We start from the raw sequence: 12243 nt of genomic DNA on the forward strand, positions 1-12243 counted from the left end.
CCAGCCTTCTCTCCTGGCCTTTTGTGAAGGGCTGCTGGGTTCAATGGTGCACTCAGTAGGTCATAGGGCTCAAGCTATGGAGCCTGCTGTCCTCTCCCAACTGGTACTGCACCTGCTGCAGCTTTGGCAGCAAACTTAATAAGTTCTAATTCACAGAATGTATACCATGAACCATTAGTGTCTTCAGGTACCATGTGACACTTGCTAGTCACTTAATATTACAGTTGCCAATGTCTTAAGTGCTTTCTGAAGAGAGGGAGAAGGGGTCATAGATCCAACTGTTCAAAAATGCCTTTGGATGACACTGTATTGGCCCAAGAGTGAGTCGACACAGCTGGTATCCAGGTATTTTGGGAAGTTCTTTTTGGCCATGCTTTCTGTTTGGCCTTGGAGAGTCTTAGGCTTTTCTTTGTTGACACAGAAGATGGGAAAGTAATTGCTAAGGCTTATATAGTGAGGAGCCATTTCCTTTCTGCCCTTCGGAGATGGCATCTCACTACATAGCCAAGACAGCCTTGAACTTAATGTGTTTCTGCCTCAGCCTCCCAAGTGATGGAATTACAGGCTTACACCACCATGCCCAACTATCTGTCACGGGCCATTTGAAATAGAAAAATCATGACATGTGTTCTATATCTACTAACACTCTCGTGCAAAGATCAAATAACTTACAACTTGGTTGTTAAGAATATAGACTCAGATTCAACTGAATTTCAAATAAAATTATGGTTTCTTACCTGCTTTTGGTTAAAGAGGAAGACACTATATCACTGAGCTTTATTCACTTGTATACAAATGTGAATGGAGCCAAGAACAGGTGACTCATGCCTACACTCTTACTCAGGAGGCTGAGATGGAAGGATTGTGTTTCAAAGCCAGCCCAGGCAGAAAAGGTCATATGAGAGTCTTAGTTCCAATTAATCCATCAAAAACCATAAGTGGGCTGAGAAGGTGGCTCAGTAGAAGTGTGCTTTCCTTGCATGCATGAGGCCCTCGGTTGGAATCCTCAGAATCACATAAGAAGAAAAAGCCTGAAGTACACTATGGCTCAAATGGTAGAATGCTAGCCTTAACCTGAAGAGATGAGACACAGCACCCAGTCCCAGAGTTCAGGCCCCATGACTAGCAAGAATAACAACAACAACAAAATAAAACAGAAATGGAGCTGTGGCTCAAGTGGTGGAGTGCTAGAAAGTGGATCAGGGAGAGCCCCCAGGCCCTGAATTCAAGCTCCATGACCAACTAAACAAAAACAAAAACAGAAATGGAGCTGTGGTTCAAGAAGTAGAGTTCTAGAAAGTGAATCAGGAACAGGACCTGAGTTCAAGCACCACAATATACAATTGGATACTGGTATTTCCCATCTCCTAAGGTTGTCATGATTATTCAGTGAACAGAATTTTTTGAGCATTTCCTATTGAAAAGAGGGGTTTTTAATGACCAGCAAGTGATTTATGATGCTGCAGAGCATGCAATGGATACCCTCTACTTCAGTGGAGAATTGAATGTTAATTTTGTGAGTCCAGAAGCCAAACTGATGAGCCAGATACTCTTTTGGAAAATGGTTTCATATGGTAGACTCAGTTTCCCACATGTCAGTTTGCTGTTCTGCTTCTAGTCAGAAGATCTCTAAGACTCAGGAAAGGATTCAAGCTCTCTGTTAAACCATGCTGTAGCCATTTTATTTTTATTAAAGGAATAAGTAATCTAGATATTGCTGGCTCATGTCTATTATCCTCGCTGCTTAGGAACCTGAGATCTGAGGATCATGATTTCAGACCAGCCCACGCAACAAAGTCCATGAGACTTGTCTACAATTAAGCAGTGATAAACCCAGAAGAAGAGGTATGGCTTAATAGAGTATCTTTCCTAAGAAAAAGCTCTATTTAAGCTGTCCCATATGTTGGGACATTGCCACCTACAATACTTCCGGACCATGTCTTCCTTTAGTGTGTTGGCCTATGGCCTGGTTTTCACTCCTGTGGATATAGGCTGTTTGGCCATCCACCTTGGGGGTGGAATGATCTGTTTATCGAAAATACTGCCCAGAAAAAACAATTATGATGTAAACAATGTTTGACAAGTTGTTAAGTCCAAAGTTACAGTGGTAAGGATGATTATTGTTTAGCTTTTTTTCATTAAATAGTTAATTACTTTTTAAAGTTTATCTGCTTATTTAATGTTATGTAGGAAACCAAAAGTTAATACTTGGGTTTTTTGGTGAAATTTGAAACTAGGCAAGTAAAAGCACTCATTGTCCCCAAATTCAACATTATAAATATTAAAACATTGTTCATATGTTTTAGTCACCAGAAATTTAGGACAGGCATGGTAGCTCACACTTGAATTGCTAGCTGCAGAGAGGATTATTAGGATTTAAGGCTAGCCTAGGCAAACATTCACTTTATTGGATCTCTGCGACAGACCAGCTCGGCCGGAGCACTGGGACCGATGGGACAGGGATCTCGGGATAGGTGGGCAAAGGAGTCGGCGAAGTGACAAACAGACACAGACTCAAAAGAGTTGCATCTGAGTGTATCTTTATTGAGGGGAATTAACATTTTTATACAGTGTTTGATTGTGATATAGATTCTTTGTTTATTTAAGCACGTAATCAAATTTTTTTTAAAGGCAAAGCATTGATGAATTGCATGAAAATTAATGACTATCCCACCAACTGTTTAAGCTAAGTGGTGCGAAACAAGTCTAGCATATTGTTTAATAGAATACATCATCTATTCAGCCTTTTTATGTTTAATAATTAACAAACCTAAGACAAGGCTGTACTTACATTATACTCTTTTTAATTTTATTTTTATCCAACTAATTTCATCTTTATAAGCTCCTGTATAAGGAAATGGTTCTTGGTTGGTTCAGGAAATATGTTACTAACTTTATATTTTGTGTGAAAACACCATCTATTCCCTATAACGTAAGTTGGACTAAACAATCATAACTGTTGGGAGAATCCTTCTTTTTCTTATGTAATCAGAGGTCTCTTCTTTTTTAGAACTCTCTAAACTACTAGGATAACTCTTTCTAACTTAGTTTAATTTATTGATTTTGTCTGTTGGACATATCTGAAAAATTTAAGTCTCTATATTTACTATGCGTGAGCTGCAAAACCGCTTGTGAAGTTGTAGGAGTTTCTGGAGGCAACGTCACATCAGATGATAGATTGATTGGGGGATTGCCCACATTTAATCTTTGGCCTTAGTCTTTATTACTTAGAGAAGCCATCTCTATTGGACTGGAAAAATACAACATGCTCTGTTCGTGGATCAATAGAAAAATAGCCAAAATGAGAATAAAGGCAATGAATGTACAGCCAAGAAGAATATAGTAAGAATAAAGGTAGAGGCTATAAAGGTGCAGCCAAATATATGAGAAGCCTTGAACCAACACCTCCTTCCTGGGAGCATTCTTCCTTGAAGCTCTTTGTCCAACACAATCTCTCACGCAGACTCCGCAGAAGGTGGTGTGGCACCCACTGGTCACAGAAAGATGTCCACTCAGCTGGAAATACCAGGAACCACTGGAAGTACAGAAACAAGCGTTTGACCTTGTTTCTCTGGCCAGAGACTATTCATTGAACTTGCAGTCCCTTATTCTGTTGTCGATGTCAAATCAGAAGCCATCTATCCACCACAGGCAGCTTTATGGAAGTGCTCTGCCCATCTGCGCTGGCCTCTCTTTGCTGAACCCAGCTAAGGACTCCTTGCAGACACATCTTCATGGCTGCTTTGCCTGCTGTGATCTCTGCTCCTTTCCAAACGCTTGCTTCGGCAGCTTCTTCTCCATTGTGCCTCTCGGACTGGGTTCCAAAGGTGGTTGGATACTGAGCTGCTTGTTAGAGGATGAAACAAGAGTTATTGTATACGATGGCAGGCCTGAACTGGCCTGGAGGCAGGACAAACGCTCTCCCAGGTGGGACTTGTCAGGGCACAGGGCAGGCATCCTGCCACTGGGCCCTGGGTCACTGTGGTGAGCAGCAGTCACACTGGAACTTCTCTTTCTCAGAGAACAATGGGTTAAGTCTGACCAGATTGTCTTTTTTAGGGAATCCAGATCTCCACCAACTCCTGGGGGATGCCTGGGGCTTGAGTCTATGCCAGGCTCCACTCCTGTCCAGAACTTTTCATTCCAAAAGTTTCAACCAAGTGTATGTGGTGTGGCAGATCTCAATCAATATCTGAACCAAAATCATTGTGCTTTTAATTTCATCTACTCAGAAAGGGTAAAGAGAAGGATTGTGATCCATTCTGGCCTGCTCATAAACAGAAAACCCTGCCATAAAAATGGCTAAAGCAGAGCTGGGCACAGGTGGTTCATGCCTGTACTTTTATTTACTCAGGAGGCTGAGGTCTGAAGATCACAGCTCAAAGCCAGTCTAGGCAGGAAAGTTTGTGAGACTCCTGCCTCCAATAAACCAATAGAAAACCAGAAGTGGAATTGTGGCTCAAACAGTAGTGCACTCGCCTTTAGCTGAAGAGTGCAGGTACAGTGTCCTGGCCCAGAGTTCAAGCCACATGACTAACAAAACAGAAGTAACTAAAGCAAAAAGCGCAGGTGTATGGTTCACCTTGTAGAGCACCTACCTAAAATGCATGAAGCCCTGAGTTTAATTGGTAGGATAGAAAGGAGGAAAGGATGTGAAGGAATGGAATGAAGAAAAGAAAGAAGGGAGGAGTTATGATATAATCAAATACTAGAATGACCTGAAGTATTAAAGGGATTACTAGTAGTTTATATAAAAATATACTGATTGTTTACTAAAAGGCAAATTTTAAAATGTGGAATTCAGGTTAAAATACATGTACAACATTTGTTTTTCTGTAAAATGATACTTATGTGCTCCTTTAGTTTAAAAGTAGTAAATGAGTTTAAAACAATACAAGAGTGGTTAGAATGAATAACTATTTCTTATCACTTTCTCTGCTACATCCACCACTTATAAAATCAAAACAATGTTGATCATTTTAATTATTAATTCATTCGTATAATCTTTCGTCTTTAGTGTATAGTCTATTGTACACATCATTTAAATGTTTGAACTCTTTTTGTTGTTTGTTTGTTTTTTGTGGGTCATGGTTCCTAAACTCTTGGCCTGGGCACTGTCCCTCAGCTCTTCAGCTCAAGGCTAGCACTCTACCACTTGAGCCACAGTGCCACTTCTGGCTTTTTCTGCTCATGTGGTACTGAGGAATCAAACCCAGAGGGTCGTACATGCAAGTCAAGAACTCTACCACTGAGCCACCTTCCCAGCACTGAACTCTTTTTTTTTTTTCCTTCAGATATCGGGCTTGAATACAGGGCATGGGTGCTGTCCCAGAGCTCCTTTGCTCAAGGTTAGCAGTATAGCATACCAGTTTAAAACACAGTGCCATTTCTTGTTTTTTAGGGATTAATTGGTAATAGGAGTCTCATGGGAACTTTTCTGCCCAGGCTGGCTTTGAACCACCATCCTCATTTCTCAGCCTCCTGAGAAGGTAGGATTACAGGCGTGAGCCACCTGCACACAGCTGCTCATTTTTTTCTTTTAACAGTTATACAAGTTTAGTTACACCCCAAATAAGTGCAAACTGAGATGCAAATTGGCTTTAAATAAACCACGAATTGAGGATGTTGAGATCACAAGTGATTGCAAATTCGTTTTTACTTATTTTTTTTATGTGGTGCTTGAACTCAGGGCCTGGTTGCAGTCCCTGCTCTTTTGTGCTCAAGGCTATCACTCTACCAGTTTGAATCACAGTGCCCCTTCTGGTTTCTTGGTAACCAGTTAATGAGATCATAGTCTCACAGACTTTCTTACACAGGTTGTCTTTAAACCTCCGTTATCAGATCTCAGCCACCTGAATTGCTAAGATTACAGGCATGAGCCACTGGCACCAGCTTGTTAAAAAAAGAACGACAATTCATAAGCCAGGTACCTTGGCTCATGGCTGTAATCCCAGAGGATGAGATCTGAAGATAATGATTTGAATCTAATGATGGTAAAACGTCTCTGTGATTCTTTTATCTCCAGTAAACTGCACAAGAAAATCCAGAAGTGAAGATTTGGCTCAAGTGGTAGAGTGCACTTGAGCAAAAATAAAGCTCAGGAACAGCACTTAGATCTTGAGTTCAAGCTCCATTTCTGGCACACACAAACACACACACACACACACACACACACACACAAAACAAAAAGTAAATAGAAAATGTGAAGAAATCAAGGGAAAAAAATTGAATATTGTAAGGACTTTTGGGTTTAGAGGTATGACTCAGATGGTAGGAAAAAAGCTAATGATTGAAACTCTCAGGTACCAAGGACTTAAAAAAAACATAATTATCTGCTCTTTGTTTCCCTTTTCTCGTATGTTCTCATTTGGGAGCTCTCTTCTTTTAGAAAAAATATTGTTGTTTTAGCGGTGATATACAGCAAGGTTCTCTTTCTGTATGTCAGGTAGCTAGTATATTTCCTTCCTTTTACATAGTCTAATCTGTTCCCCCATTCTGTTCCATTCCCTCCCTCCCATGTCGATCCGCAAGTTGCATGGTTCACTTTCATCAATGTCCAGTAGAGCCAGTGGGCTCCGCGGCTGCAATTTTTCATCCACTTTCCACTGATTCTGTGCCCTTCTCCCATCTTCCGTCAGATATGCATGCATATATAGTGTATATTGGGTAAAGAATACAGAGTCATCAGAAAATGAAAAGAGAAATTAAGAAAAGTTCCTTGTTTCTTTATCTTTACAATTCAATTTAGTGTATATATATATATATATATATATATATATATATATATATAGTTTTATATACATAAGAAGAGGTGCTTGTGTATCATAACTTGGTGATTTTCTACAAAGGCTTTCCCCTACTGTACTCACTGTACATGATGCCTAGAATCCTGTACAGTTTTCATATCCCATTGTGTTTTAAATCTAACTTCCACATAATCAGGAAGAAAATGTGCCATTTGTCTCTTTGATCTTGGCTTAACTTTATTAACATCATTTATTCTACTTCCTTCCATTTCCCTGCAAATGACATTATTTTATTCTTTCTAATGGCTCTGTCTGTAAAATTTCATTGTATATAGATAGCATAATTATTGGATCCATTCATTTATTGTGGGGCATCTGGGTGTGTACATATCTTGTCACTGTGAATTGAGCAGCAAGGAACATGGTTGTGCAAGTGTCCTTGCCATATTCTGGTTCATGATGCTCAGGGTAGATGCCTACAAGTGGTATGGCTGTAGGGAGGGTATTAGGGAAGGTCTGTGTTGCGATTTTTGAGCAACTTTCAGACTGCTTTCCAGAGTTGCTGTATTAGTATACATTCCCACCAGCAGTGCAGTAGGATTCCTTTTTTCTCCACTTCCCCATCAGCATTTGTTGTCAGAATTCAGAATATGTGGGTAAGATTGTATCTCAGGATTGCTTTGATTTACATTTTCTTTATGGCGAGGGATGATGAACCTTTCCTAATATGTTTCTTTCCCATTCTTTACATTTTCTCCTGAGAAGTCTCTTCTTGGCTCCCCTGCCCATTTAGTAATTGGTTTATGAGGTTTTGGAGGGGTACTTTCCAGAGATCCATTTATACATTGAATATTAGCCCTATGTCTGATGTGTTGCAGGTAAATATCTTTTGCCAATTCCTTGGCTGTCTTTTTAGTTTAGTGACTATGTCCTAGCCTGTGCAGAATTTTTTTTTCCTTTGATGTAGTCCCATTTGTTGGATCTATCTCCTCTCTGTTCTGCCCCAGAGACTCTATTCAGGAAGTTCCTGCCTGTACCTATAAGTTCTAATATCATCCCTATTATGTCTTAGAGTAGTTTGGCTGATTTTAAGGTAGTTAATCAATTTTTAGTTGATGTTAGTGAAAGCACAGATCCACTTCTAGTTTTCTGCATATGGCTGCCAAGTTGCCCCAACAGGAATATTTGAAGAAGCTCTGATTTGTGTGTGTGTGTGTGTGTGTGTGTGTGTGTGTGTGTGTGTGTGTGTGTGTGTGTGTATGTTGTCGGTCGTGAGGCTTGAACTCTGGGTCTCGGCGCTGTCCCTCAGCTATTCAGCTGAAGGCTAGTGCTTGAGCCACAGTTACGGTTTCCATTGTGTGTGTGTGTGTGTGTGTGTGTGTGTGTGTGTGTGTGTATGTGGACGGTCGTGAGGCTTGAACTCTGGGTCTCGGCGCTGTCCCTCAGCTATTCAGCTGAAGGCTAGTGCTTGAGCCACAGTTACGGTTTCCATTTTCTTGTGGTTTATTGGAGATAAGAGTCTCATGGACTTCCCTGTCCCTGGTGGCTTTGAACAATTATCCTCAGATCACAGCAGTTACATAAGCTAGGTAATAAGTATATTTCTTATCATCATTGTTACTTCCTCCTTTGTTTTTCCCTACCATCCCTTTCCTCCCATCACCAAAACTACACTCTCACCCCACCCCCAGCCTAAATTGTAAAGCTCATTTTTCCACATAGTGCATTGTGCATCTCATTATTACAATGGGTCAACCTATATCTCTGTTTAAGCATTTTGTTTTTCCCTTCCCCTCCCCAAATTAGAAAAGTGTATATAAAAGTTGCAAGGCACCAACATCAAATACAGTGAAAACAGGGGTTTTACGATGGGGGAGGAACATACAAAGAAACAAAAAAAAATCACATGGTATATTGTGAATACGTTAGAAACAATAGAAAGAAAAAAAAAACACTTCTGTTCCTATCTTGAGGTTCATTTCTCTTAACATCATCTTATTGGGTCATATGTACATAGCTTTTGAACTTTGCTGATTGTCCCTCAGATCTCTGCTTGATGTATACTAGTTATTAGAAATGAGGGAAACCATGAGACCTATGTTTCTTTAGGCCTGACTTACTTCACTTAATATAATCTTTTCCATTGGTCTTCGGATCTTTTTTTTTTTTTTGTATTTTTCTTTTTTTATTGTGAAAATACCGTAAAGAGGAGTTACAATTACATGGACAAGATAATGAATACATTTATTAACAAGCATCGTTGCCTGTTCTTTGTATCCCCTTCTCCATTCCTTCCCATTCTCCCTCCCACCCGCTACTACCCCCCCCACCAAAGTTGTAAAGTTTGTTTTTCGACATAACTACTTGTACATCTCATTGTTGCAATGGTTATGCATGTATCTCTAGTTACATGATTTGTTTTTGCCCTTCCCCTCCACAAATTATACCACCATCAAATACAGTGAAAGAAGGAGTTATATCATTGGGGAAGGACATACAAAGCAATATAGAAATCATCTTATAAATATGTTAGAAATAATTTTTATACCGATAACAAGCTGTTTTTGTTATTGTGGCTCTTTAGTAGAACTTGAAGTCTTGTATAGTGGTACTGCCTGAATGGCTTATTTTGCCAAGAATTGCTTTGTCTGTTTTGGTCTGTTTTTTTTTTTTTTTTTTTCCATATGAACTTTTGGATTCTTTCATTTATCTGAGTAAAGTACATCATTGGGATTTTGATGGGGATTGCCTTGAATTTTATATCAATTTTTTGCATTATGGCCATTTTCACAATATTCTACCTATCCCTGAACATGGAAGGTCTTTGCATATTCTGATATACTCTTTGATTTCTTTCTTTAGATTTTTGCAATTTTTACATCTTTGGTTAGGTTAATTACTATTTTTTGAAGCTTTTGCAAATGGTGTCATTTTCATTATTTCCTTTTCTGCTTGTATATTCTTTGCCCAAGGAATGGTTCAGTAACCATTTGTTGTTGTTTTGGGTCGTGGTGCTTGAACTTTGAGCTGGGCGCTGTCCCTCATCTCTTCACCTCAAGGTGAGCAAAAGCGCCACTTCCAGTTTTCTGGTGGTTAATTGGAGACTCATGGACTTCCCTGCCTGGATTGGCTTTGATCAACGATCCTCAGATCTCAGCCTCCTGAGTAGCTAGAATTACAGGGATGAGCCACTGGTGCCTGGCCAAGGCTACTGAATTTTATGGATTGATTTTGCATTCTGATACTTTGCCAAAAGTATTAATTAGCTGTAGGAGTTTGGGAGTTGAGCTTTTGGGTCCTCAAGTATAAGAAATGGTCATCAGCAAAAACCTTTAGTTTAATTTTTGCGTACTCTGTGTGGCTCCTTTAATGTCCTTTTCTTTCCTTATTGGTCTGGCTAAGAATTCCAGTATAGATTGAAGAGGAGGGGAGTGAAGGGGCAACTTTGCCTTGTTCCTGATTTTAAGGAAAATAGTTTTAGTTTTCCCCATTTAGTATGGCCTGTTGTCTATGGCTCTTATTGTTTTAAGGAATGATCCTTCTATTCCTTGTTTCTCCAGAGCTTTTAATGTCAATGCGTGGTCTTTTGTCGAAGGTTTGTTCTGGATTTACTGAGATGAGTATGTGGTTCTTGATATTGGCTCTACTGATGTGAATTATTGATTTGTATATATTAAATCAACCTTGCATCTGTGGGATGAAGCCTACTTGATCATATTTTTATGACTTGTATTTGTTTCTGGGTTCTGTTGGCTAATATTTTATTGAGGAGTTTTGCATCTATGTTCATCACAGAAATTGATCATTCATTCGCTTGTTTTGTTGGATCCTTACCTAGTTTTGGGATGAGTGTAATATTGGATTCATAGAATGAGTTTGGGTTTGCTCCCTATTGCGTCTATTTCACTGAAAAGCTTGAGGAGGATTAGTATTACTTCATCTTTAAAAGCCTTATAGTGGGCTTGGAAGATGGGTTAGTGGTAGAATGCTTGCCTAGTACACATGAAGCCGTGTGTTCCATTCCTCAATGCCACATACACAGAAAAGCGAGAAATGGCATGGTTGCTCAAGTGATATAGCACTAGTACTAAAACTAGCCTTGAGCAAAAACAGCTTTGGGACAGGTTCAGACCCTGAGTTCAAGCCCTAAGACTGGACAAAATAAAATGTTTTATAGAATTGAGTAATGAATCCATCTGGGCTTGGGCTCTATCTTGTTGGAAGACTTCTGTTTACTTTTATGTTATTCCTTTGTTTAGTTTGTTTATATTTTCTTGGTTCAGTATAGGAAGTTTGTATGGGAAACTCTATTTATGGTCATGGGTCGCTGTCCCTCAGCTCTTCAGCTCAAGGCTAGTGCTCTACCACTTGAGCCATAGTGCCACTTCCAGCTTTTTCTGCTTATGTGGTGCTGAGGAATCGAACCCAGGGGCTCATGCATGCAAGGTAAACACGCTTCCACTGAGCCACCTTCCCAGCCCAGAAACTCCATTCTAGGTGCTGGCACCCAGACAAAGAGGTTTGTTGGGCTTTTTGAACTGATGATGGAAAAGTGAGATTGTATGACAACTATTTCAACAAGTAAAAACTTGATAATGCTTACTTATTACTCAAATGACTGAGGAAAATATCAGCATGAATTCAATTTTGAGTTAATAAACATATATGCACATCATTATTATCTGAAAGACTTTCAAAAAATCTACCATGCTGACTAAGATTCAAAACTCAAAAATAAATAAATTTACTTATTTATTTTGGTGCCAATCCTACGACTGGAACTGAGGGTACAATGGTAAGCACTTACTACTTGATCAACCACTCCCATTCCAGGTTTTAATGGATAATTGGAAATAAAGATTATTAACAAATGTTCTGGCCCAGGATGGTTTTGAAAATCTACGCCCAGCTCTTAGCCTCCTAAGTAGCTAGGGTTATAGGTAATTGGCCAGATATATTTATTTATTTATTTATTCAACCAGTCTTGGGACTTGAACTCATGTTCTGGGTCATTACCTGGACTTTTGTGCTCTAATACTTGAGACAGAGCTACAATTCCTGTTTTTTTAAAATAATTAATTGGATATAATTGTCTCCCTGAGTTTTCTTCTGGGTCTGGCTTTAAACCTAGATTATGTGATCTCAGCCTTCTTGCTAGCTAGTATCACAGGCCTTAGCCACTGCTGCTTTGCTCAGAAATTTATTTTTAAAATATCTCTTCATTGGGTTTTAGGGGGAAACAGAGAAATGTATACATTTCCTGAATTGTGAACACCTTACAATACCTTAATAATAACAATAAATTATGTTTTTTTTCATTTTGTAGTAATTTGGCATTTGCAAACCACCAAAATGAACTCATTCTCTTTCAAAAACTATCATGCCTTTATGAAGTTGAAAGTCACATATTAAGTTAGGTTATGGTGGCTCAAATCTGTTATCCTAGCTACTCAGGAGGCTGGGTTCAAAGCTAGCCCAAACAAGAAATTCTGTGAAT

This window comes from Dipodomys spectabilis, unplaced genomic scaffold, assembly GCF_019054845.1.
Source record: "Dipodomys spectabilis isolate Male_0828 unplaced genomic scaffold, ASM1905484v1 ptg000131l, whole genome shotgun sequence".
In the NCBI taxonomy this organism is placed as follows: domain Eukaryota; kingdom Metazoa; phylum Chordata; class Mammalia; order Rodentia; family Heteromyidae; genus Dipodomys; species Dipodomys spectabilis.